Genomic DNA, 26,972 nt, shown 5'->3' with positions numbered 1-26,972 from the left:
CCATTTTGTGGTAATTCTGCTGATCAACATTAACTTATCAGCGTTAATGGACGGTGGATTCCAGCCCCAAGTTGGGGGCCACTGTTTGTACAGAAGGAGGTTTGTACAGAAGAAGCAACTTTGCTGCTTTTCTGGGTGAACTCCAGCTCTCCATTCCTCCGGCAGCGTCACCGTTCAAACTGAGTCTTTCTCCATCCCACGCTGTTAATCTCAAAGCTCCTGCCTTCTGAGTGAAAACTGCCTCCACTTCACTGGAGGTCGGAGAGTTAGAATTAAAGGTCTTCTTGTCACTGAGTCCGAGATTTGGACCCAGACCTGCGAGGTATTTGTGTCAGTGGAAACAATAAAATCTACTCCATCAACAACCAGATCTTAGGCCGCATCACCATCTATATCGTCAGCGCTTTGTATCCTATTTCTCTCTTTTTTTTGTTCTTGACATGTGACATTTCTAATTCAGACACAAAAGAGGAAATCTACCTGGTACTGATTCCGACAGAACTGGTACAAACCTGGAAGGAACGCAGGATTTTCACGCAGCAATAAATCTACTTTCCCTGACCGGGAATAGAACCCGGGCCGCGGCGGTGAGAGCGCCGAATCCTAACCACTAGACCACCAGGGAAGCTGGATCAAGCACGTTAAAAGATTCATTTATCCATGAGCCTTCTGCTTTTTATTTTTATTTCGGATTTTTTATTCACCAAAAACAAATTTCTCCTTTAAATTGTCATGTTTAGATCGAACCCAAGGGACTGTTCAGCCAATGAACACAGCGAAACCTGTTAGCTGCAACATGAAATCGACCGTGAGGTGAAATAGTCCCGCAGCTGGTCATGTGGCACTTTCAATTTCCAAAACCCACCAAACCCATCACTGTGGCTTCTGTGAAACTTGCAAGGTAACACACGGCAGACATTCACCACGGAGAGCAACTGGCAGAACTCATTTACGAAACATTATCCTGTCGCTTCTCTTCCTGTTTCTGTCGCTGTCTCTCATCTGGTTGTCCATTTCCCAGGGTCAATTAGGTGCTTGATACAGACTCAGAGAGTTGGTGAACCCGATCTTCACCTGGAAAGCAAGGAAAGCGCATGTATGACACACGGCATTGAGAGGAGATGGAGTTTAGAGATAACAGTATAAGGAGACACAGATATCTCATTTTCCTGATCCAGTTCCTGATTGCAGGAACGTACACAGTGCCAATTATCGACTGTCACACTCTCCTTCCACCATGAGCAGGGAGTTAAGTTTTGAAGTGTTTGAAGTCTTGCTACAGTTATTCAGGGTTGTGTTGAGACCACATCTGTAATAGTGTGTTCAGTTTGCATCTCCCCATTTTAGACAAAATAAAAGCAAAATCTGAGGTGGTGGAATCTGAATCAAGAACAGAAAAAGCTGGAAAATCTCAACAGCTTTAACGAGAAAGAATAGATAGCATTGAAAAACTGCAGGGATTCTATGATTCTATGAGTTTGATAGGGTGGATGCTGAGACATTATTTTCCCTGGTCCGGGAATCTAAAGCACGGGGGTACAATCTCAGGATAAGGCGCTGATGATTTAAGACTGCGATGAGCAGACATTCCTTCACTCAAAGGACAGTGAATTTGGGGAATTCTCTGTGCCAGAGGGTTGTAGATGCTCCATCATTGAACACATTTCAGTTCGGGCTGGATAGATTTATGATCTATTCAGGAATGAATGGAAGCAGGGATATGGAATTGGAACAAATGCTCAGCCACAAATTAATGTTTCCATTCTAATTTTTAAGCTTAATGGTATAATGGAAGCATGTATATAATATTATATGTAATATGTCTGAAGTCAATAGTCATTCAATAATGTTGGTGACAACAGATAACAGTACAGCCGGTAACACTTGAGAGCTATTTTTTATTGACCACCACGGACCCATTGCCAACACACAAATGTTTGCCTATGAATGCAGATGGTGAGAAAACAGTAAAATCACCCGTCCCTGGGTGGTCTCGAACCACCAACCTTCCGGTTAACAGCCGAACGCGCTGACCGATTGCGCCACAGAGACTCAGACAGCAACTGCTAACGATATTCTAAGCTAAGGTGTCAATAAGCACAATTCTCTTTCTGCAAAACCTGTTCCAGAACTGCAGCATGACCGCACCGTTTAGAATTCTATATAAGTCTCTTTGGTGACGTTGATCCCGCAGCATTTCTGTAGTGTGTTGGTTATTCTCTTTTTCCTATGAACGTGTAGGTAAAATGAATCCATGTCTCTTATCACAGGGAGGAATTCAACGGGAGGGAAGGGAACTGACCACCAGAAGCCCAAGGATCCAATAGTATCCACTCAATCATCAATAACACCATTCACAGCTGCACCTGCATCCAAATATTGTGACCCATTTCTCTCAGGATTTGTTCCAAGATTTAATATTTTCCTTGTTTTCTCCTCATTTTGAAATGAGATTCGCTTCAATATACAACTCAAATGGAATTGGAAACCTGACGGACTAATAGTCACTGGGTAACATAAACCCCATGGTGTTCATTTCCAGATTCACAACACTCAGCTTTTCAATCAAATGGAGGAATCTACTACTGAAACGTTTTGGAAAGTTGGTTTGAATATTGTTTGTGACTCACTCGGATACTGTTTAAATGATACTCGAAGGTTCAGTGAGCGGGATATAATCCATAAACGTTTTGCTGAGCTTGTGTTCGGTGTATTGCGAGGTTTGAACGGAGTTGAATCTTCTGTCCCAGGGATGGGCGGTAACCCACGAATTGAAGCGGCAGTCGCCGCTTTTCTGCTGGCAGCGGATGGATGATTGGAGAATGCGGGGTAAAATGCTGCTGCTTGTCCCTGTCTCTCTTACTGTGGAGCCGGGGAAGAGAGAATCATTGATGCGTTTGTTCCCCGTCTATGTTGCCTCGAATGATTGTTGTTAACGGAGGTGACACTGTAGAAGTCTTTAATAATCTGACAAAAATCGTTTTAGCACAGTGCTCCAGTGGCGCAATCGGTTAGCGCGCGGTACTTATATAGCAGTACAGCGAGGGGGCCATGCCGAGGTTTTGTGAGTTCGAGGCTCACCTGGAGCAGGTGCTGTACGTGTTACTTTCACGCTACCAGCGATTACGGTCGGTCGTGGAATTTGAATTCAATTTTGAAAAATCTGGCATTGAGAACGCATTGATGACCATGAAACCATTTCCGACTGTTGGAGGAACCCATATGCTTCACTTATGTATTTTAGGAAGGAAATCTGCTGTTCTTGCCTGGCCTACTTGTGACTCCAGAACCACAGCAATATGCTTGCAACTCAACTCGGGATGGGCATTAAATGCTGGCCAGCGACGCCAGTGTTTCACGAATGACCAAAAGAAAAAGCCCGAATGTGGAAGTTTGAGAGAAGCTTTCTGAACTGACAGAGCTGGAAACGGGAACCAGTTAAAGATATTCTGTCGGGTTTGAGTGTGTACAGAAATGTGGACGGGAAGGCGAAATGTAACATCGTGTAAGTTACTGTATTCAACTAATATTCAGCAATAAACGTGAATTATTTCCATTTCCCTCACTCCGAGGTGAAACGTATCTAAAAATGTTTCCTCCCGTTTCCGAATCGGGAATTTTTCGTGTGTTTAGGTGAATGTGATAATTATTACAGACATAAACGATGCTCTCCAACTCTGCAACAGACTGGAGTGTCGAACCGTGCAGCTTGATTGTACTTCAGAGTTTCTGAAGTGTGGTGTTTTATACATTCACCTAACATATGAAAGGTTTCCTGTATGAAATAGGAAACTAACTGACTCATCTCTCAGTGTGAGGAAACGTTACCTCATTTTCTTTTGTTATTAAATATTGAAAGAAAACATTATCTCTCAGTCTAACTGCAGTTGCACTTCCCAAGTGTGAAATGATATTCTGCAAAATGCTCAGTTAAAATAAAGTTATTTATTAGTCACATGTAAGGCTTACATTAACACTGTAACGAAGACACTGTCAAATTCTCTGGTCGCCAAACTCCGGCGGCTGTTCGGGTCAATGCACCGAACCAGCACGTCTTTCCGGCTGTGAGAAGAAACCGGACGATTCAAAGGAAACTCATGCAAACACGGGGAGAAAGTGCAAACGTCAAATAGACAGAGACCCAATCCAGGAATCGATCATTAGCACTGTGAGATGGCAGTGTTAACGACTGTTCCACAGTGCAACCACCCTCCCCCCTACCGCCAACCGCCCCCCCCACGCCCACCCAGACATGGTAAAAGAGAAAAAATGGCACAAATGTCATTTACTGATTCTAATGTTAGATGAATTTCGCTGCCGCATGAAAAAGGGTTTTTAGCCGAAATGTACTTCCACAAATCAGGTTATAAAGTTAAATCAGACGGCACTGTTTGACCATCTAGTCGCTTTTATCCTGAGCGGACTTTGTGTATTGAAGGGATAATCACATTCTATTCATATTTGCGCAGGTCCCAGGCGCTAAACGGGGCAGAAATGTTGTCAAAACTCACTGCGCTGAAGTTTCCGAATTCAAGTTTATTGTTAAATGTGAACTGAATTGGGTATCAATCGAAATTTTAAAAATTTACTCTTCACCATTTCATAAAAAACAGACACAGCTAAGTCGTCAGTCCTTTTTGCTGGCAGGGGATGTTTGGAGAGTGGGGGCTGGAAGATTGCTGCTTTTCCCTGTCTCACTCACTGTCTGAGAGAATAATTAATGAGTTTGTGAGAATGGAATTATTGAATGGATTTCTAATGGGTTAGTTAAGTCTGGTAAGAAGTTTAACAACACCAGGTTAAAGTCCAACAGGTTTATTTGGTAGCAAAAGCCACACAAGCTTTCGGAGCTCTAAGTCCCTTCTTCAGGCGAGTGGGAATTCTGTTCACAAACAGAGCTTATAAAGACACAGACTCAATTTACATGAATAATGGTTGGAATGCGAATACTTACAACTAATCAAGTCTTTACGAAACGAAACAATGTGAGTGGAGAGAGCATCAAGACAGGCTAAAAAGATGTGTATTGTCTCCAGACAAGACAGCCAGTGAAACTCTGCAGGTCCACGCAACTGTGGGAGTTACAAATAGTGTGACATGAACCCAATATCCCGGTTGAGGCCGTCCTCGTGTGTGCGGAACTTGGCTATCAGTTTCTGCTCAGCGACTCTGCGCTGTCGTGTGTCGCGAAGGCCGCCTTGGAGAATGCTTACCCGAATATCAGAGGCCGAATGCCTGTGACCGCTGAAGTGCTCCCCAACAGGAAGAGAACAGTCTTGCCTGGTGATTGTCGAGCGGTGTTCATTCATCCGTTGTCGCAGCGTCTGCATAGTTTCCCCAATGTACCATGCCTCGGGACATCCTTTCTTGCAGCGTATCAGGTAGACAACGTTGGCCGAATTGCAAGAGTATGTACCGTGGTGGATGGTGTTCTCACGTGAGATGATGGCATCTGTGTCGATGATCCGGCACGTCTTGCAGAGGTTGCTGTGGCAGGGTTGTGTGGTGTCATGGTCACTGTTCTCCTGAAGGCTGGGTAGTTTGCTGCGGACAATGGTCTGTTTGAGGTTGTGTGGTTGTTTGAAGGCAAGAAGTGGGGGTGTGGGGATGGCCTTGGCGAGATGTTCATCTTCATCAATGACATGTTGAAGACTCCGGAGGAGATGCCGTAGCTTCTCCGCTCCGGGGAAGTCCTGGACAACGAAGGGTACTCTGTCCACTGTGTCCCGTGTTTGTCTTCTGAGGAGGTCGGTGCGGTTTTTCGCTGTGGCGCGTTGGAACTGTTGATCAATGAGTCTAGCGCCATATCCTGTTCTTATGAGGGCATCTTTCAGCATCAGGCGAATGAGGCTGAGGGAGTTCTTCCACAAACCCCAAGAGGCCAACAGCGAACACAATGAGACAGCCAATGAACCGGAACAGCTGACAGAGAGATCCGCAGTGCATCCGAAGAGGAAAGAGTCGAATTGGACTCCTCCGGAAGGCCGCTGCCCTCGACTTGACATGTATGCCCAAGCCGTCAGGAGGTGCGTCAACACCAAATTCATCAGCCGCACTCACAAGACAGCCCCGAAGATCACCCAAGCACAACGTAACGCCATCCACGCTCTCAAGACCAACCGCAACATTGTCATCAAACCAGCAGACAAAGGAGGGGCCATCGTCATACTGAACAGAACGGATTACTGCAAAGAAGTGTACCGACAACTCAACAACGAGACAGTTACCTGCAGATCCGACCAAAGAACACACCCGTCAACTCAACACTCTGATCAAGACCTTTGATCCGGACCTTCAGAAAACCCTCCGTGCTCTCATCCCACGTACTCCCCGCGTTGGAGATCTCTACTGCCTCCCGCAGATACACAAGGCGAACACACCCGGCCGTCCCATCGTATCGGGCAATGGGACCCTGTGCGAGAACCTCTCCGGCTATGTCGAGGGCATCCTGAAACCCATTGTACAAAGAACCCCCAGCTTTTGTCGCGACACGACGGACTTCCTACAGAAACTCGGCACACATGGAGCAGTTGAACCAGGAGCGCTCCTCGTCACAATGGATGTCTCGGCACTCTACACCAGCATCCCCCATGACGATGGCATTGCTGCAACGGCCTCAGTGCTCATCGCCAACAACTGCCAGTTTCCAGATGCAGTTTTACATCTCATCCGCTTCATCCTGGACCACAATATCTTCACCTTCAACAACCAGTTCTTCATCCAGACACACGGAACAGCCATGGGGACCAAATTCGCACCTCAATATGCCAACACCTTCATGCACAGGTTCGAACAAGACTTCTTCACCGCACGGGACCTTCAACCGATGCTATACACTAGATACATCGATGACATTTTCTTCCTTTGGACTCATGGTGAACAATCACTGAAACAACTCTATGATGACATCAACAAGTTCCATCCCACCGTCAAGCTCACCATAGACTACTCTCTGGAATCGGTTGCATTCTTGGACACACGCATCTCCATTAAGGACGGTCACCTCAGCACCTCACTGTACCGCAAGCCCACGGATAACCTCACGATGCTCCACTTCTCCAGCTTCCACCCTAAACACGTTAAAGAAGCCATCCCCTACGGACAAGCCCTCCGTATACACAGGATCTGCTCGGATGAGGAGGATCGCAACAGACACCTCCAGACGCTGAAAGATGCCCTCATAAGAACAGGATATGGCGCTCGACTCATTGATCAACAGTTCCAACGCGCCACAGCGAAAAACCGCACCGACCTCCTCAGAAGACAAACACGGGACACAGTGGACAGAGTACCCTCCGTTGTCCAGTACTTCCCCGGAGCGGAGAAGCTACGGCATCTCCTCCGGAGCCTTCAACATGTCATTGATGAAGACGAACATCTCGCCAAGGCCAACCCCACACCCCCACTTCTTGCCTTCAAACAACCACACAACCTCAAACAGACCATTGTCCGCAGCAAACTACCCAGCCTTCAGGAGAACAGTGACCATGACACCACACAACCCTGCCACAGCAACCTCTGCAAGACGTGCCGGATCATCGACACAGATGCCATCATCTCACGTGAGAACACCATCCACCAGGTACACGGTACATACTCTTGCAATTCGGCCAACGTTGTCTACCTGATACGCTGCAAGAAAGGATGTCCCGAGGCATGGTACATTGGGGAAACTATGCAGACGCTGCGACAACGGATGAATGAACACCGCTCGACAATCACCAGGCAAGACTGTTCTCTTCCGGTTGGGGAGCACTTCAGCGGTCACGGGCATTCGGCCTCTGATATTCGGGTCAGCGTTCTCCAAGGCGGCCTTCGCGACACACGACGGCACAGAGTCGCTGAGCAGAAACTGATAGCCAAGTCCCGCACACACGAGGACGGCCTCAACCGGGATATTGGGTTCATGTCACACTGTTTGTAACTCCCACAGTTGCGTGGACCTGCAGAGTTTCACTGGCTGTCTTGTCTGGAGACAATACACATCTTTTTAGCCTGTCTTGATGCTCTCTCCACTCACATTGTTTCGTTTCGTAAAGACTTGATTTAGTTGTAAGTATTCGCATTCCAACCATTATTCATGTAAATTGAGTCTGTGTCTTTATAAGCTCTGTTTGTGAACAGAATTCCCACTCACCTGAAGAAGGGGCTAAGAGCTCCGAAAGCTTGTGTGGCTTTTGCTACCAAATAAACCTGTTGGACTTTAACCTGGTGTTGTTAAACTTCTTAATATGAGAATGATGCATTCATGATTGAGCAGAAATCTTTGCTCCCTTTGACATTTGTCCGAAGAACGCTTTTAAATTTTGAAATTCGAGACAAGTTGAGACATCACGTTGAAAGGAGCGGTTGTCTTCTTGCACTGAGGTACATGGACTCTCAGTCCAACCATTCGAATCTGCAGCAAAAGAGCGGAGCTGAACAATGCAGTCAGACCGATTGTATATTCCAGAGATGTTAAATTCAGAATTTGGACATATATATTAAATAACTCTGTTGATATTGAAGATTGAATGAAGATCCAAGGTGGATTGGGCATGCTACATTGCCCCTTGGTTACATAGATTAGCCATGGGAAAGGAGTAGCGTTGTGGGGAAAACGGGGGAAATGGCCTGGATACGATACTTTGGCGTCGCTGCTGATTCGTTGGGCCGATTGGCCTTTTCTGCACTGATTCTATGATTCTATGAAACAAATATTGAGTATATTTGGTTGAAATTATTCGCAGGAAGGTAAGAATGAAGCATTAATGTTTGAGCACAAATCAGTGCTTCCTTAGACAGCACAATTGAACATTGCAGAGAGGCGGATTTGCTGTCATTTCTGTCACCCGTTTCTGTAGTGTAGTGGTTATCACGTTCACCTCACACGCGCAAAGTTCCCAGTTCAAAACCGGGCAGAAATATTCATTAAGTTTTCTAATTCAGGGTGTGGAAATCTGTATGATTTCAGTACAAAGAACTAAGAAAATTACAGCACAGGAACAGCCCTTCGGCCCTCCAAGCCTGCACCGACCATCCTGCCCGAGTTCATTAAAACACCCTACCCTTCCGGGGATCATAACCCTCTATTCCCATCCTATTCATGTACTTGTCAAGACGCCCCTTAGAAGTCACGACTATATCCGCTTCCACTACCTCCCCCGGCAACGAGTTCCAGGCACCCACTACTCTCTGTGTAAAAAATCTGCCTCGTACATCTCATTTAAACATTGCCCCTCGCACCTTAAACAGATGTCCCCTAGTAATTGACTCTTCCACCATGGGAAAAAGCTTCTGACTATCCACTCTCTCCATGCCTCTCACAATCATGTAGACTTCTATCAGGTCTCCCCTCAAACTCCAGTGAGAACAAACCAAGTTTCTCCAACCTCTCCTCATAGCTAATGTCCTCCATACCAGGCAACATCCTGGGAAATCTTTTCTGTACCCTCGCCAAAGCCTCCACATCCTTCTGGTAGTGTGGCGACCAGAATTGAACACTACATTCCAAGTGTGGCCCAACAGGAATACAGAGTACTGGGCTAATGGTTAGATACTTGGTAGTGTGGATGAACAGAGGTGTCCATGTGCATAGATCCCTGAAAGTTGGCACCCAGGTTGATAGGGTTGTTAAGAAGGCGTACGGTGTGTCAGCTTTTATTGGTAGAGGGATTGAGTTTCGGAGCCAGGAGGTCATGCTGCAACTGTACAAAACTCTGGTGTGGCCGCATTTGGAGTATTGCGTACAGTTTTGGTCGCCGTATTATAGGAAAGATGTGGAAGTGTTGGAAAGGGTGCAGAGGAGATTTACCAGGATGTTGCCTGGTATGGTGGGAAAATCGTATGAGGAAAGGCTGAGGGGCTTGAGGTTGTTTTCGTTAGAGAGAAGGTTAAGAGGTGACTTAATAGAGGCATAATAGATGATCAGAGGATTAGGTAGGGTGGATAGTGAGAGCCTTTTTCCTCGGACCACGATGGCTTGCACGAGGGGACATAGCTTTAAATTGAAGGGTGAGAGATATAAGACAGATGTTACAGGTAGGTTCTTTACTCAGAGAGTGGTAATGGCGTGGAATGCCCTGCCTGCAGCAGTAGTGGACTCGTCAACATTAAGAGCATTCAAATGGTTATTAGGGCTCCATCCTAGAGTTCTAAAGGAGATTGCTGAAGAAATAGTGGAGGCGTTAGTTATGATCTTTCAAAAGTCACTGGAGTCAGGGAAAGTCCCAGAGGATTGGAAAATCGCTGTTGTAACCCCACTGTTCAAGAAGGGAACAAGAAAAAAGATGGAAAATTATAGGCCAATTAGCCTAACCTCAGTTGTTGGCAAAATTCTAGAATCCATCGTTAAGGATGAGATTTCTAAATTCTTGGAAGTGCAGGGTCGGATTAGGACAAGTCAGCATGGATTTAGTAAGGGGAGATCGTGCCTGACAAACCTGTTAGAGTTCTTTGAAGAGATAACAAATAGGTTAGACCAAGGAGAGCCAGTGGATGTTATCTATCTTGACTTCCAAAAGGCCTTTGACAAGGTGCCTCACGGGAGACTGCTGAGTAAAATAAGGGCCCATGGTATTCGAGGCAAGGTACTAACATGGATTGACGATTGGCTGTCAGACAGAAGGCAGAGAGTTGGGATAACAGGTTCTTTCTCAGAATGGCAACCGGTGACAAGTGGTGTCCCGCAGGGTTCAGTGTTGGGGCCACAGCTGTTCTCTTTATATATTAACGACGATCTAGATGACGGGGCTGGGGGCATTCTGGCCAAGTTTGCCGATGATACAAAGATAGGTGGAGGGGCAGGTAGTATTGAGGAGGTGGGGAGGCTGCAGAAAGATTTAGACAGTTTAGGAGAGTGGTCCAAGAAGTGGCTGATGAAATTCAACGTGGGCAAGTGCGAGGTCTTGCACTTTGGAAAAAAGAATAGAGGCATGGACTATTTTCTAAACGGTGACAAAATTCATAATGCTAAAGTGCAAAGGGACTTGGGAGTACTAGTCCAGGATTCTCTAAAGGTAAACTTGCAGGTTGAGTCCGTAATTAAGAAAGCAAATGTAATGTTATCATTTATCTCAAGAGGCTTGGAATACAAAAGCAGGGATGTACTTCTGAGGCTTTATAAAGCACTGGTTAGGCCCCATTTGGAGTACTGTGAGCAATTTTGGGCCCCACACCTCAGGAAGGACATACTGGCACTGGAGCGGGTCCAGCGGAGATTCACACGGATGATCCCAGGAATGGTAGGCCTGACATACGATGAACGTCTGAGGATCGTGGGATTATATTCATTGGAGTTTAGGAGGTTGAGGGGAGATCTAATAGAAACTTACAAGATCATGAACGGCTTAGATAGGATGGATGTAGGGAAGTTGTTTCCATTAGCAGGGGAGACTAGGACGCGGGGGCACAGCCTTAGAATAAAAGGGAGTCACTTTAGAACAGAGATGAGGAGAAATTTCTTCAGCCAGAGAGTGGTAGGTCTGTGGAATTCATTGCCACAGAGGGCTGTGGAGGCCGAGACGTTGAGCGTCTTCAAGACAGAAATTGATAAATTCTTGATTTCTCGAGGAATTAAGGGCTATGGGGAGAGAGCGGGTAAATGGAGTTGAAATCAACCATGATTGAATGGTGGAGTGGACTCGATGGGCCGAATGGCCTTACTTCCGCTCCTATGTCTTACGGTCTTATGGTCTTAAACATATGGATGACATTGGAATATTGTAGATTAGAGGGGCTTTAGATTGGTTCCACTGGTCGGCGCAACATCGAGGGCCGAAGAGCCTGTACTGCGCTGTAATGTTCTTTGTTCTATGTTCTAACTAAGGTTCTATAATGCTGCAATATGACTTGCCAAATTTTAAACTCAATGCCCCGGCCGATGAAGGCAAGCATGCCGTATGCATTCTTGACAACCTTCTCCACTTACATTGCCACTTTCAGTGACCTATGTACCTGTACACCAAGATCCCTTTGCCTATCAATACTCTTAAGGGTGCTGCCATTTACTGTATATTTCCTATCTGTATTAGACCTTCGTTGCTGAACATTATCCGAATCTTGATGTTCCAGCCAGATGATCTTTGCGCTGACCTCGGCCTCAAATTATTCCTGTAAAATAAGAATGTTGATAGCTTTTTGACGAACTGACAGGAAAGAAACATTTCGATTTTGAACTGTGCACATATTCGCATCACGTTCAGTCTGCAACAGAATTTAAAGAGTGTATAGGTGCAGATTAACGTAGCTAATCACCATCTGGAACTTTTCGAATGGTAGTATGTGCTCTAGGGGACTGACACAAGTGATACGGTAAGTGAACGGCAAGTGAATGGCGCACATTTCCCAGAAGAATATTTATTAAATTATTCTTCAAAACAAAGAAATAGGGGGAAAACACACTCAGATGAGGAAATCGAGACTCAGTGCGGATCTACTGGACTTTCATTTAAATGACCGGAATTTATCCGCCTGAAAGTTTCACGCCCAGAATTAAAATGACTCAAGTGTCAATAACAGATAATTCTTCAATCTCGTCCATTTAAATGTAGTTCACTTTGTTTAAATGTAGTTCGCTATGGTCAATCTCAAAATTGTGATCTATATTACCCGGTGACTCGATTCCTGTTGGTCCGTTATATTTGCAATTCTATGATATTCAATTTCAGGGACATTCAATTCAATGAATACATAAGTGTTAAATCATGCATTGAGACTAAATATTGAAACAAATACTGAGTACAATTGCACAATGAACGCTGTTAAAGTGTCATCTGGACTCGAAACGTCAGCTCCTTTCTCTCCTTACAGGTGCTGTCAGACATAGAACATAGAACAGTACAGCACCGAACAGGCCCTTCGGCCCACGATGTTGTGCCGAGCTTTATCTGAAACCAAGATCAAGCTATCCCACTCCCTATCATCCTGGTGTGCTCCATGTGCCTATCCAATAACCGCTTGAATGTTCCTAAAGTGTCTGACTCCACTATCACTGCAGGCAGTCCATTCCACACCCCAACCACTCTCTGCGTAAAGTACCTACCTCTGATATCCTTCCTATATCTCCCACCACGAACCCTATAGTTATGCCCCCTTGTAATAGACTTGTAATAGTCTTTGAACATTCACTCTATCTATCCCCTTCATCATTTTATAAACCTCGATTAAGTCTCCCCTCAGCCTCCTCCGCTCCAGAGAGAACAGCCCTAGCTCCCTCAACCTTTCCTCATAAGACCTACCCTCCAAACCAGGCAGCATCCTGGTAAATCTCCTCTGCACTCTTTCCAGCGCTTCCACATCCTTCTTATAGTGAGGTGACCAGAACTGCACACAATATTTCAAATGTGGTCTCACCAAGGTCCTGTACAGTTGTAGCATAACCCTACGCCTCTTAAACTCCAACCCCCTGTGAATAAAAGCTAACACACTATATGCCTTCTTCACAGCTCTATCCACTTGAGTGGCAACCTTTAGAGATCTGTGGATATGGACCCCAAGATCTCTCTGTTCCTCCACAGTCTTCAGAACCCTACCTTTGCCCCTGTAATCCACAGGGTGGATCCTGTAATCCACAGGACGTGAGATTTTCCCGCATTTTGTTGTTTGGTTTGCCATTCCGGTATCCGCAGTAATTTGCTTTGTTGCTGAGTACAATTGGTTGAGACTATTCGAAGGAAGATGAGAATGATGCATTAATGAATGAGCAGAAATCAATGCTCCATTAAATATTTGCCAGACGAAAGCTTTTAAACTTTGATGTTCAAGATAAGTTGAGTAGTCAGTTTGAAAGCAACGGTTATCTTCCTGAATTAAGTCACATGGGCTCTCAGTCCAAACATTGCAACCTGCAGAAACAAAGCACAGTTGAACATTGCAGACAGGCAGATCTGGTGTAGCTTGCTTCCAGCTGTCTCTAAAGTGTGGTGGTTTTCGTGTTTGCCTAACACGCGAAAGTTGCCCGGTTCGAAACTGATTTATTCATTTCTCATGTCGGGTAAAGGAAATTTGCTTGATTTCAGTTTGTTGCTCAAAGTTATCCGAGCCTCGATGTTAAAGGCATGTGAATATTGCTCTGGCATCACCCTCAAATGCTTTCTGTGAAATAAGAAATGCTATTGCTTTTTCACGCACTGACAGGAAAGTTCGAGTTCGACACCGAGCACAGATTGGCATCTCGTTCAGTCGACAACAAAATTTAATGGGTTTATAGGTGCAGACTAATATGGTTAATCACTGTCTGAAATATCTGATAGCAGTGTGTGCTCCAAAAGACAGACACAAGTGATACTGTAAATGAACTCGAGAAAAGGGCCCATATTTCACAGAAAATCTTTTTTTAAATCGTTTTACATCACAAAGAAACAGGAAGAACACACTCAGACACTTGAGGAGATCGAGACACAGTGCGGATCAACTGGCCTTTCCTGTAAAGGGACGGAATTTATGCGCCTGAATGTTTCACGCCCATAATAAAAAAAGGCTCAAGGGTCACTCGCAGATAATTCTTAAATCTCTTCCATTTAGATCCAAATGACTTTTTAAAAAAGCTGTCTATGTTCAATCTTAAAATTGTGATCTGTTTAACCCGGTGACTCGATTCATTTTGTTGGTCAGTTCTGTTTGCAGTTCAGTGATGTTCAATTCCAAAGATATTCAATTCATAATGAAGACATATGTGTTAAATAATGCATTGATACTAAATATTGAAACAAATACTTAGTAAAATTGTACAATGAGCTTTGACAAAATGTCATCTTGACTCGAAACGTCAGCTCTTTTCACTCCTTATAGATTCTGCCGTCCTTGTGAGATTTGCCAGATTTTTCCCTTTTGGTTTCCGATTCCAGCATCCGCAGTAATTTGCTGTTATTACTGAGTACAATTGGTTGAGATTATTCGAAGGAAGATGAGAATGATGAAATAATGAATGGGCAGAAATGCTCACTTAGATATTTGCCAGACGAACGCTTTTAACTTTTGAAGTTGAAGGTAAGTTGAGCAATCAGATTAAAAGTAACGGTTATCTTCCCGAATTAAGTCTTAAAGCGCATCGAGGTAGATAAATCTGCGGGACCTGATGAGGTATATCCCAGGAGGTTCTGGGAGTTTAGGGAGGAAATTGCGGGTTTCCGAGCCGATACATTTGAATCATGGATAGTCACGGGTGAGGTGCCTGAACATTGGAGAGTGGCAAATGTTGTGCCTTTGTTTAAGAAGGACTGCAGGGAAAAGCCTGGGCACTACAGGCCAGTGAGCCTCATACCTGTGGTGGGTAAATTGTTGGAAGGTATTTCGAGAGATAGGATCTACAGGCATTTAGAGATGCAAGGATTGCATAGGGACATTCAGCATGGCTTTGTGATTGGAAAATCATGTCTCACCAATTTAATTGAGTTTTTTGAAGGGGTAACCAAGAAGGTACATGAGGGCAGTGCAGTTGATGTTGTCTACATGGACTTCAGCAAGACCTTTGACAAGGTACCGCATGGTAGGTTGTTGCACAAAGTTAAATCTGGTCTAAATGGATACAAAATTGGCTTCTTGACAGAAGGTTGTTCTAGAGAGTTGTTTTTCAAACTGGAGGCCTGTGACCAGCGATGCATTTTGGTAGATTGTACCAGGGCAGGACTTACTCAGTTAATGGTCGGGCGTTGGGGAGAGTTACAGAACAAACAGATCTAGGGGTACATGTTCATAGCTCCTTGAAAGTGGAGTCACAGGTGGACAGAGTGGTGAAGAAGGCATTCGGCAAGCTTGATTTCATCGGTCAGAACATTGAATACAGGAGTTGGGACGTCTTGTTAATGTTGTACAAGACATTGGTATGGCCACACTTGGAATACTGTGTGCAATTCTGGTCACCCTATTGTAATGTCGAGATGCCGGCGTTGTAGACAGAATATTACTAAACTAGAAAGAGTGCAGAAAAAAAATACTAGAATGCTACCGGGACTTGATGGATTGAGTTATAAGGAGAGGCTGAATAGACTGGGGCTTTTTTCTCTGGAGCGTAGGAGGCTTATCGAGATCTATAAAATAATGAGGGGCATCGACAAGGTAGATAGTCAATATATTTTCCCAAAGGTAGGGGGGTCTAAAACTAGACGGCATAGATTTAAGGTGAGAGGGGAGAGATACAAAAGTGTCCAGAGGGGCATTTTCTTCACACAGAGGGTGGTGAGTGTCTGGAACAAGCTGCCAGAGGTAATTGTAGAGGCGGGTACAACTGTTTCTTTTAAAAAGCATTTAAATAGTTACATGGGTAAGATGGGTATAGACGGATATGGGCCAAATGCGGGCAATTGGGATTAGCTTCGGGGTTTAAAAAAAAAGGGCGGCATGGACAATTTGGGCCGAAGGGTCTGTTTCCATGCTGTAAACTTCGATGACTCTATGGCTATATGACATGGGCTCTCAGTCCAACCATTGGAACCTGTAGACAGGTCGATTGGTTGTGCTGCGCTGTCAGCTGTTTCTGTAGTGTAGTGGTTGTCACGTTTGCCTCATATGTGAAAGGACCCGTGTTTAAACGCGGGCAAAAACATTCCGTAAAAAATTTTCATGTCGAGTGGGGAAAATCTATATGATTTCAATTCGTTGCTCAACATTGCCGCATCTGGATGTTGCAGCCATATTATCTTTGCTCTGACTTCGTCGCCAAATGTTTAATTTAAAAAAATAAATGCTGATAGTTTCTTGACGCACTGACAGAAAAGGGACGTTTCGATTTTGATACCATGCACATATTCGCATCTCGTTCAGTCCACAACCGATTTTAATGGAATTATAGGTGCAGACTGACATAGTTAATCACCATGTGAAACGTTTCTAATAGAAGACTGACACAAGTGATATTGTAAGTGATCTATAGGAAATGGCGCTCATTTCCCAGAGGATTCTTTTTTAAAATCGGTCTTCACAACAAAGAAATAGGAAAAAAAAAACACTCAGACAGATGAGGGAATCGAGACTCAGTGCGGATCTACTGGACATTCCTATAAACGGCCGGAATTTATGCGCTTGATGTTTCACGCCCATAATAAAAAAGGCTCAAGTGAAACAATTCCACTGAAATGTAGTTGATTTTGTTTAAAAACTGACTACGATCAATCTCAAAATTGCGATCTGTATTACCTAGTGACTCGATTCCTTTTGTTGGTCAGTTATGTTTGCAATTCTGTGATATACAATTCCAGCGATATTCAATTCATACTGAAGACATGTGTGTTAGATATTGCATTGATGCTAAATATTGAAACAAATACTGCGTATAAAAGCTGAATGAACTTTGGCAAAGTGTCATCTGGACTCGAAACGTCAGCCCGTTTCACTCCTTACAGACATTGTGAGACTTTCCAGCATCTTCTCTTTCCTCATCCGCAGTGATTGGCTTTTATGACTGAATACAATTGGTTGCGATTATTCAAAGAAAGTTGAAAATGATGCATTAATGAATGGGCAGAAATCATTGCTGCCTTAGATATTTGCGAGACGAACGCTTTTAAATTTTGATGTTCAAGATAAGGCTTGCAATCAGATTGAAAGTAACGGTCATCTTCCTGAGTTAAGTGACATTGGCTCACAGTCTGACCATCGGAACCTGCAGCAACACAGCGCAGTTGAACATTGCAGACAAGCAGTTTTGCTGTCGCGTATTTGCAGCTGTTTCTGAATGTAGTGGTCATCACATTCGCCTAACATGCAAAAGGTTTCCGGTTCGAAACGGGGCAGAAACGTTCGTTAAGCTTTCTCAAGTCGGGAAAGGGAAAATTGCTTGTTTTCAGTTTGTTGCTCAACATTAACCGAACCTTGATATTGCAGTCACGTTATCATTCGTCTGACATCAGCCTCAAATGTTTTCTGTAAAATAAGAGATGCTGCGCTTTTTTTCGATGCACTGACAGGAAAGAAACGTTCTGATTTTGACACCGAGCACATATCTGCATCTCGTTCAATCTACAACAGAATTTAATGGGTTTATAGGTGCAGACTAATATGGTTAATCACCATCTGAAATATCTGACAGCAGTGTGTGCTCAAAAAGACAGATACAATATATACTGTAAGTGAACTGGAGGAAATAGCGCACATTTCACAGAACATAAGAACATAAGAAATAGGAGCAGGAGTAGGCCATCTCGCCCCTCGAGCCTGCCCCGCCATGCAATAAGATCATGGTTGATCTGAAGTGGATCAGTTCCACTTACTCGCCTGATCCCTATAACCACTAATTCCCTTACCGATCAGGAATCCATCTATCCGTGATTTAAACGTATTCAACGAGGTAGCCTCCACCACTTCAGTGAGCAGAGAATTCCAGAGATTCACCACCCTCTGAGAGAAGAAGTTCCTCCTCAACTCTGTCCTTAACTGACCCCCCTTTATTTTGAGGCTGTGCCCTCTAGTTCTAGTTTGCTTTCTCAGTGGAAAGAATCTCTCCACCTCTACCCTATCCAGCCCCTTCATTATCTTATAGGTCTCTATAAGATCCCCCCTCAGCCTTCTAAATTCCAACGAGTACAAACCCAATCTGCTCAGTCTCTCCTCATAATCAACACCCCTCATCCCTCAATGTTTCACGCCCATGTTAAAAAAGGCCCAAGTGTCACGGACAGATAATTCTTGAATCTCTTCCATTTAAATGTAGTTGACTTTGTTTAAAAGCTGGCTACAGTCAATCTCAAAATTGCGATCTGGATTATCCGTTCACTCGATTCCTTCTGTCGGTCAGTTACGTTTGCAATTCTGTGATATTCAATTCCAGAAATATTCAATTCATAATAAAGTCATATGTGTTAAATAATGCATTGGTACTAAATTTTGAATAATGAGACTAATACTGAGTACAATTGCTCAATGAGCGTTGACACAGTGTCATCTGGACTCAAAACGTCAGCCCTTTTCATTCCTTACAGGTGCTTTCAGACATTGCGAGATTTTCCAGCATTTTCTCTTCTTGTTTCCGATTCCGGCATCCACAGTAATGTATTTTTATTATTGAGTACAATTGGGTGAGATTATTCGAAGGAAGATGAAAATGATGCATTAATGAATGGCCAGAAATCATTGCTCCCTTAGATATTTGCCTGAAGAAGGCTTTTAAATTTTGATGTTCAAGATACGTTGAGCAATCAGATTGAAAGTAACGGTTATCTTCCTGAATAAAGTGGCATGGGCTCTCCGTCTCACCATTGGAGCCTGCAGCAGCACAGCGCAGTTGAACATTGCAAACAAGCAGATTGGCTGCAGTGTGCTTCCAGCTGTTTCTATAGTGTAGTGGTTATCACGTTTGCCTAACACGGGAAAAGTTCCCGGTTTGAAACCGAGCAGGAATATTCATTAAGCTTTCTCTTGGCGTGCGAGGGAAAATTGCATGATTTCATTCGTTGCTCAACATTTTCCGAACTTCGATATTACAGCCATGATATCATTGCTCTGACATCGACCTCAAAAGTTTTCTGTGAAATAAGAGATGCTATTCCTTTTTATGACGCACTGACAGGAAAGAAACATTTCGATTTTGACACCGTGCACATATTCGCAACTCTTGCAGTCTACAACAGAATTTAATGGGTTTTAGGTGCAGACTAACATGGTTAATCACCATCGGAAACATATCTAATCGTGGAGTGTGCTCCAGAAGACTGACACAGGTGATATTGTAAGTGATCTATAGGAAATGGCGCTCATTTCCCAGAAGATTCGTTTTTAAAATCGTTCTTCACAACAAAGAAATAGGGCGAAAAAAACAGTCAGGCAGATGAGGGAATCGGGACTCAGCGCCAATCTACTGGACTTTCCTATAGATGGCCGGAATTCATGCACCTGAATTTTCGCGCCCATAATAAAAAAGGCTCAAGTGTAACTCAGAGATAATGTTTTAATCCCTTCCATTTAAATGTAGTTGACTTTGTTTAAAAGCTGACTGGTCAATCTCAAAATTGTGATCTGCATTACCCGGTGACTCGATTCCTTCAGTTGGTCAGTTATGTTTGCAATTATGTGATATTCAATTTCAGAAATATTCAATTCATAATGAAGACATATCTATTAAATATTACATTGATTTTAAATATTGAAACAAATGTTGAGTAGAATTGTACAATGAGCTTTGATAAAGTGTCACCTGGACACGAAACGCCCGCTCTTTTCTCTCCTTACAGATGCTGCCGGGGCTTGTGAGGTTTTCCAGCATTTCCTCTTTTGGTTTCAGATTCCAGCATCTGCAGGAATTCGCTTCGATTATTGAGTACAATAGGTTGAGATTATTCGAAGGAAGATGAGAATGTTGAAATAATGAATGGGTAGAAATCATTGCTCCCTTAGATATCTGCCAGACGAATGCTTTTAAATTTTGAAGTTCAAGATAAGTTGAGCAATGAGATTGAAAGTAACGGTTATGTTCCCGAATTAAGCGACATGGTCTCTCAGTCCAACCATTGGAACCTGCAGCAACACAGCGCAGTTGAACATTGCAGACGGCCGATTTGTGGCCAGGTGCTGTCAGGTGTTGCTGTAGTGTAGTGGTTATCACATTCGTCTCACGTGCGAGAAGTTCCACGGCTCGGAGCTGGGCAGAAACGTTCCGTTAACTTTTCCGCGAGTGGGGAAAATCTGTATGATTTCAATTCGTTGCTCAACATTACAGAACCTTGATGTTACAGCCATGTTATCTTTGCTCTGACTTCGTCATCAAATGTTCAACTTTAAAAAATGAAATGCTGATAATTTCTTGACGCACTGACAGGAAAGGAACGTTTCGATTTTGATACCGTGCACATATTCGCATCTCGTTCATTCTGCAACAGAATTTCATGGGATTATACGTGCAAATGATAGACAGAGCTAAGCGCTCCCACGACCAACAGTTGAGACCTAAGCTCTGCAGCCATTCCACATCGATCGAGAATGGTGGTGGACAATTAAACAACTCACTGGAGGAGGAGGCTCCGCAAATATCCCCATCCTCAATGATGGTGGAGCCCAGCACATCAGTGGAAAAAATAAGGCTGAACTATTTGCAGAAATCTTCAGCCAGAAGTGCCGAGTGGAAGATCCATCTCGGCCTCCTCCAGTGGTCCCCAGCATCTCAGATGCCAGTCTCCAACCAATTCAATTCACTCCATGGTTGGAGGCATTGGCTACTGCAAAGGGAATGAGCCCTGATAACATTCCGGCAATAATGCTGAAGACTTGTGCTCCAGAGTTTGCCGCTCCCCTAGCCAAGCTTTTACCGTACAGTTACAACAGTGGCATCTCCCCAACAATGTGGAAAATTGCCCAGGTAAGTCCTGTATATAAAAAACAAGAAAAATCCACCCCAGCCAATTACTGCCCAATCAATCTTCTCTCACTCATCAGTAAAGTGATGAACGGATCATCAGTATTGCTAACAAGCAACACCTCGTCAGCAAAACTCTGTTTCCGTTTTACCAGGATCATTCAGCTCCTGTCGTCACTACAAGCCTTGGTTCAAACAAAGGAGCTGAATTCCAGAGGTGAGTTGAGAGTGACAGCCCTGGACATCAATGCGGCATTGGACTGAGGGTTGAACATCCCATGTGTAACTTGCGGCCATTAACTGAACGAAAACATAGGCTCCAGTGAGAATTGAACTCACGACCCCTGGTTTACTAGACCAGTGCTCTAACCACTGAGCTATGGAGCCAATCGTTAGCAGTTTCCCTGCAATAAATGCATACTAATCAGAATCACACTGCAGGTACACGGTCAGCATTGGTCACTTCAAGTAACTGGCAAATGTCAAATTCTGTCCATTTCAATCCACACATTTTAACTCCCTGCTCTCCCGCTCAGACAGTTGCACTTCCATCAAATATCACTCGGCTAAAACTGACTATATTTTTAGCTGAGTGATATTTGATGGAAGTGGAAATGTCTGAGCGGGAGAGCAGGGACTTAAAATGTGTGGATTGAAATGGACAAAATTTGACATGTGCCAGTTACTTGAAGTGACCGATGCTGACCGTGTGCCTGCAGTGTGATTGTTCTTCTGAGATTATTATTGTTGTTACATCTCTGACTTTTCCATCTCCGATATAATTCATTAAGCTTGGAGATTGACCCTCTTGCTCGCTTTACAGAAGATGTGAGTTGAGGTTTAATTTAATGAAGAATTAAACAAAAAATTATTCACCCCCTGACTGGGAATCAATCCCGGGCACAAAGCCGAATCCGTACCGCTCGGCCTCCGGAAAAGCTGAAAAGAAGGATTTGCAATTAATCCCGAATCATCTCTTCTCCCATTTTTTTCATTTCAGGTCATTGTCTAAACTTTGCCAGATAGTCACACAGTCACTCTATCATCTCATAAGCAATTACAGCAAATACGTGACCAAACCACCTTGCCTGTACCTCTTCACACTGTGAGAGGAAACTGGAACACCAGCGAGAAACTCATGCACACGGGGAAAACGTGCAATGACCTGAGGCTGGAATTGAATCCGGGTCCCTGGTGCTGTGAAACTACTGCGGCGCCCGCTATTGCACAATCATTTGCACTAGCAGCGTTGATGAGAAGACAGAGATGCATATGAAGGCATTGAAAACTAGCAAAGCTCTTGGCACTGGCAATATTCCTGCAATTCTACAGAAGAGATGTGCTCTAGAACATGATGCGCTTCGAGCCAAGGTGTTTCAGTATAACTACATCACTGGCATCTACCTGGCAAATGACAAATCAAACCAAGACAATTACTACCAGTTTGCTGTCGATCATCAGGAATGTGACAAAAGGGGACAACAACCATGATGTCAAGAAGCATTGATTTTGCAGCAATCTGCTCAACTAATTATATCATTTTTTCACACATGGGCAAAAGATCTGTACTGCAGTGGTGCGGCGAGTGTGATTGCCCGTGATATTATGGCGTTCAAAGTGCTCTAATAAATGGTTCTTAACTGTTTTTAGAGTTAGAGTTCCCGTGTCTAACAACCTTTCAGGCAGTGTGTTCCAAATTGCCATCTCTCTCTGATTTTCTCTTAATCTCTTTTTCCCTACCTGAAATCTATGTTCCCCTCTACTATGGGGAAACGTCTATTCATATCTATGCCACTCAAAATTTTGTACACTCAGTCAAATCTGCCGTCTGCATTCTCTGCTCAGGGGAAATCAGCCGCAGTCTCTCCAGTCCCTCTTCGCAGGTGAAACTCTCCAATGCCGTGTCCGGAACTAAACCACTTGTCGCAGCGCTGGGATTGGAACAGCCTCCCCAGCTCTTGGAACCTAAATCTAACATTTTAGACCGTTCGGCCCCGCTACCGCCAGAAATGCAAAGGCTAATCATTTATTTTACCGGTATTGCTACTGAAATAGCTCAGAGGCAAAGAACTTGGGATGGGCCATTGGGTACCTCGAGTCCGGTCTGTCTGTTAATCAGATAAGTCTGAACGTTGGAGCAAACAGAAATCTTCTCCAGTCAGAAAGACAATGAGATGCAATGAAGAACCAACAGGATTTAAACTGTCCTCAACCTCGTCTGGTTCCGAATTTCCCGCCAGAAATGACAAGAAAACTTACTATTGTATTTGCTCAGGTTCTTCACGTCAGTAAGGGCAGGACACGAGGCGAGGGCAAGATTTATGTGTTCTACAGTGCAATAACTGATATTTGTTACAAGGTTTGGGCAAGAGCAGTAAATCTTCATTTCTTGACCAGTAATCAAAATATCAGTGAAAGAGTTAAACACTGTCCACCAGTCCAACAGGTTACAGCTTGTTTTACAATTTGTTTTATCCACGCTCCTTTTGTTATTTTTATTTTCACTCCAAAGCACATTCACCCCAAAAGCTTTCATCTGAAAAATGACATAATCTGCTTCAACATCAGTGATGTGTTCAGCCATTGACAACGTACAACAAACGCGCCACCAGACTTATCACTTTCTCTCCGACGGTTTGAAACCAGACAGCAATATTTCCGAATACCGTTCAACAGAGTGAGGGAAAAGTTTCATAATTCATGTTTTTCCCAAATATTAAATGATATGTGAGTATTTCCAGAATTTTCTGATTGCAAAGTCAGGAGTCACTCGGCAAAAACAACAAAAGTGAAGGTCTGTGGTAGAAAGCAAGGCAGGATGGATTAACGACCACAGGGAAATGACCACAAATAATGACCACAATATTGAACATGTTATGCTGGAGGCCGGTGGTCTAGTGGTTCAGAGTCAAGTCTTCCACGGCCAAGGTGAAAATAGAATTTGGTATGTCTCTTTCTCATTCCTGATCAACTAAACACAACTGTTGTTTCAAAGCAGCACGCCAGGACTAATAACCTTTTCCTGTGCTGTAACTTTCTATAATTGTTTCCATTTCATTCACACTGCTGCCTTTAAAGTTTAGGAGTTTATTTTATTATAGTCGCAATTAGGCTTGCATTAATAGTGCATAGAAGCTACTGTCAAAACCCCCCAGTTGCCTCACTCTGGCGCATGTTCGGGTGCACTGATGGAGAATTTAGCATGGCCAATCCACCTCGCCAGCACGTCTTTCGCAGTGTGGGAGAAAGCCCGAGCACCCGAAGGAAACCCACACAGACCCGGGGAAAATGTGCCGACTCCACACTGACAGAGACCCAAGCTGGGAATCAAACCCGGGTCCCTGGTTCTCTGAGGCTGCAGTACTAACCCCTGCGCCACCATGCCACCCTCATGGTAATTCTATCACCTTACAACCCATGACAGCACAGTCCACCCTCTTCACTTGTGTTCAATGCCTGTGACCTCATGGGAATGAGTAAATTCTGCACGAAGATTCTTTGTCACTTATTCCGAGATTTGGACCTAGATCTGGGCGATAACTGTGTCAGTGTAAAAGGTAAAATGTGACCCATTACCAGCCAGATTTACCTTGCAACAGCATATCTACCATCAGCGCTTTGCAGCTTATCGCTGTCCTTTGCTTATTAAAATTATGATGTGGAGATGCCGACGTTGGTCTGGGGTGGGCACAGTAAGAAGTCTCATAACACCAGGGTAAATTCCAACAGGGTTATTGGATATCACGAGCTGTCGTCAGATGAGTGGAGAGTTGGGTTCACAAACACGGGATATATTGACAAAGACTCAATTGCAAGTCGGTCTTCACGGTGGAGGACACAAATAGTTTGCCAAATATTAACGATAGACGGTTGGCAGCAGGAGAAATACTTAATACAATTAATGTTACCAGAGAGGCAGTGCTGGGTAGACTAATGGGACTGAAGGTGGACAAGTCCCCGGGTCCGGATGGAATGCATCCCAGGGTATTGAAAGAAATGTCAGAGGTAATAGTGGATGCGTTAGTGATTATTTATCAAAACTCGTTGCATTCTGGGGTAGTGCCGGTTGATTGGAAAACGGCTAATGTTACGCCGCTGTTTAAAAAAGGAAGGAGACAAAAGGTGGGTAACTATAGGCCGGTCAGCTTAACGTCTGTAGTAGGGAAAATGCTGGAATCCATTATTAAAGAGGAGATAGCAGGGCATCTGGATAGAAATGGTTCGATCAATCAGACGCAGCATGGATTCATGAGGGGAAAGTCGTGCTTGATGAACATGTTGGATTTTTATGAAGATGTGACTAGGGCGGTTGATGGAGGAGAACCGGTGGATGCGGTGTTTTTGGATTTCCAAAAGGCGTCTGATAAGGTGCCCCATAAAAGGCTGCTGAAGAAGATTAGGGCACACGGAGTTGGGGGTAGTGTGTTAAAGTGGATTGGGGACTGGCTATCCGACAGGAAGCAAAGAGTCGGAATAAATGGGTGTTTTTCCGGTTGGAGGAAGGTAACTAGTGGCGTGCCGCAGGGATCGGTACTCGGGCCGCAACTGTTTACCATTTATATAGATGATCTGGAGGAGGGGACGGAGTGTAGGGTAACGAAGTTTGCAGACGACACAAAGATAAGTGGAAAAGTGAATCGTGTGGAGGACGGAGAAGATCTGCAGAGAGATTTGGACAGGCTGAGTGAGTGGGCGAGGATATGGCAAATGGAGTATAACGTTGAGAAATGCGAGGTTATACACTTTGGAGGAAATAATAACAAATGGGATTATTATCTCAATGGAAACAAATTAAAACATGCTACCGTGCAAAGGGACCTGGGGGTCCTTGTGCATGAGACGCAAAAGCCCAGTCTGCAGGTACAACAGGTGATCAAGAAGGCAAATGGGATGTTGGCCTATATTGCGAAGGGGATAGAATATAAAAGCAGGGATGTCTTGATGCACCTGTACAGGGCATTGGTGAGGCCGCAGCTGGAATACTGTGTGCAGTATTGGTCCCCTTATATGAGGAAGGATATATTGGCATTGGAGGGAGTGCAGAGAAGGTTCACCAGTTTGATACCGGAGATGAGGGGTTTGGATTATGAGGAGAGGCTGAGGAGATTGGGTTTGTACTCGTTGGAGTTTAGAAGGATGAGGGGGGATCTTATGGAGACTTATAAGATAATGCGGGGGCTGGATAGGGTGGAGGCGGAGAGATTCTTTCCACTTAGTAAGGAAGATAAAACTAGAGGACACAGCCTCAAACTAAAGGGGGGTCGGTTTAAGACAGAGTTGAGGAGGAACTTCTTCTCCCAGAGGGTGGTGAATCTCTGGAATTCTCTGCCCACTGAGGTGGTGGAGGCTACCTCGCTGAATATGTTTAAAGCGCGGATGGATGGATTCCTGATCGGTAAGGGAATTAAGGGTTATGGGGATCAGGCGGGTAAGTGGTACTGATCCACGTCAGATCAGCCATGAACTTATTGAATGGCGGGGCAGGCTCGAGGGGCTAGATGGCCTACTCCTGCTCCTATGTCTTATGTTCTTATGTTCTTAAGTTAATGGTTGGAATGCGAGTCTTCACAGGTAATCAAGCAATCAAGTAAACAGATGCAGACAGTGAGAGTGGAGAGTGCATCCAATTTGACAAATTTCCTTTGATCCCATCAATGTGGCGCAAACCGACACACTGTTGTCACACTTGCTGTTGCTGCCACAATGAATGAAA

General features: G+C 44.2%; 4 non-coding genes across 4 annotated transcripts; 1 reads left to right on the top strand and 3 right to left on the bottom strand.

Annotated features, from left to right (window-relative positions):
- Positions 1-553: 553 nt before the first annotated feature.
- Positions 554-625, bottom strand: trnae-cuc (transfer RNA glutamic acid (anticodon CUC)). The gene has a single exon. It is a non-coding gene; the product is annotated as a tRNA-Glu (tRNA).
- Positions 626-1,978: 1,353 nt separating this feature from the next.
- trnan-guu (transfer RNA asparagine (anticodon GUU)) lies at positions 1,979-2,052 on the bottom strand. Its single transcript has one exon. It is a non-coding gene; the product is annotated as a tRNA-Asn (tRNA).
- A 940-nt stretch (positions 2,053-2,992) lies between these two features.
- On the top strand, positions 2,993-3,089 carry trnai-uau (transfer RNA isoleucine (anticodon UAU)). The gene is made up of 2 exons: positions 2,993-3,030; positions 3,052-3,089. It is a non-coding gene; the product is annotated as a tRNA-Ile (tRNA).
- Positions 3,090-21,573: 18,484 nt separating this feature from the next.
- Positions 21,574-21,646, bottom strand: trnat-agu (transfer RNA threonine (anticodon AGU)). The gene has a single exon. It is a non-coding gene; the product is annotated as a tRNA-Thr (tRNA).
- Positions 21,647-26,972: the final 5,326 nt, after the last annotated feature.

This window comes from Mustelus asterias, chromosome 30 (genome assembly GCF_964213995.1).
Source record: "Mustelus asterias chromosome 30, sMusAst1.hap1.1, whole genome shotgun sequence".
NCBI classification, from domain to species: Eukaryota; Metazoa; Chordata; class Chondrichthyes; order Carcharhiniformes; family Triakidae; genus Mustelus; species Mustelus asterias.
The sequence above is the reverse complement of the archived record's forward strand: the minus strand, read 5'-3'. Positions and strand labels throughout refer to the sequence as shown.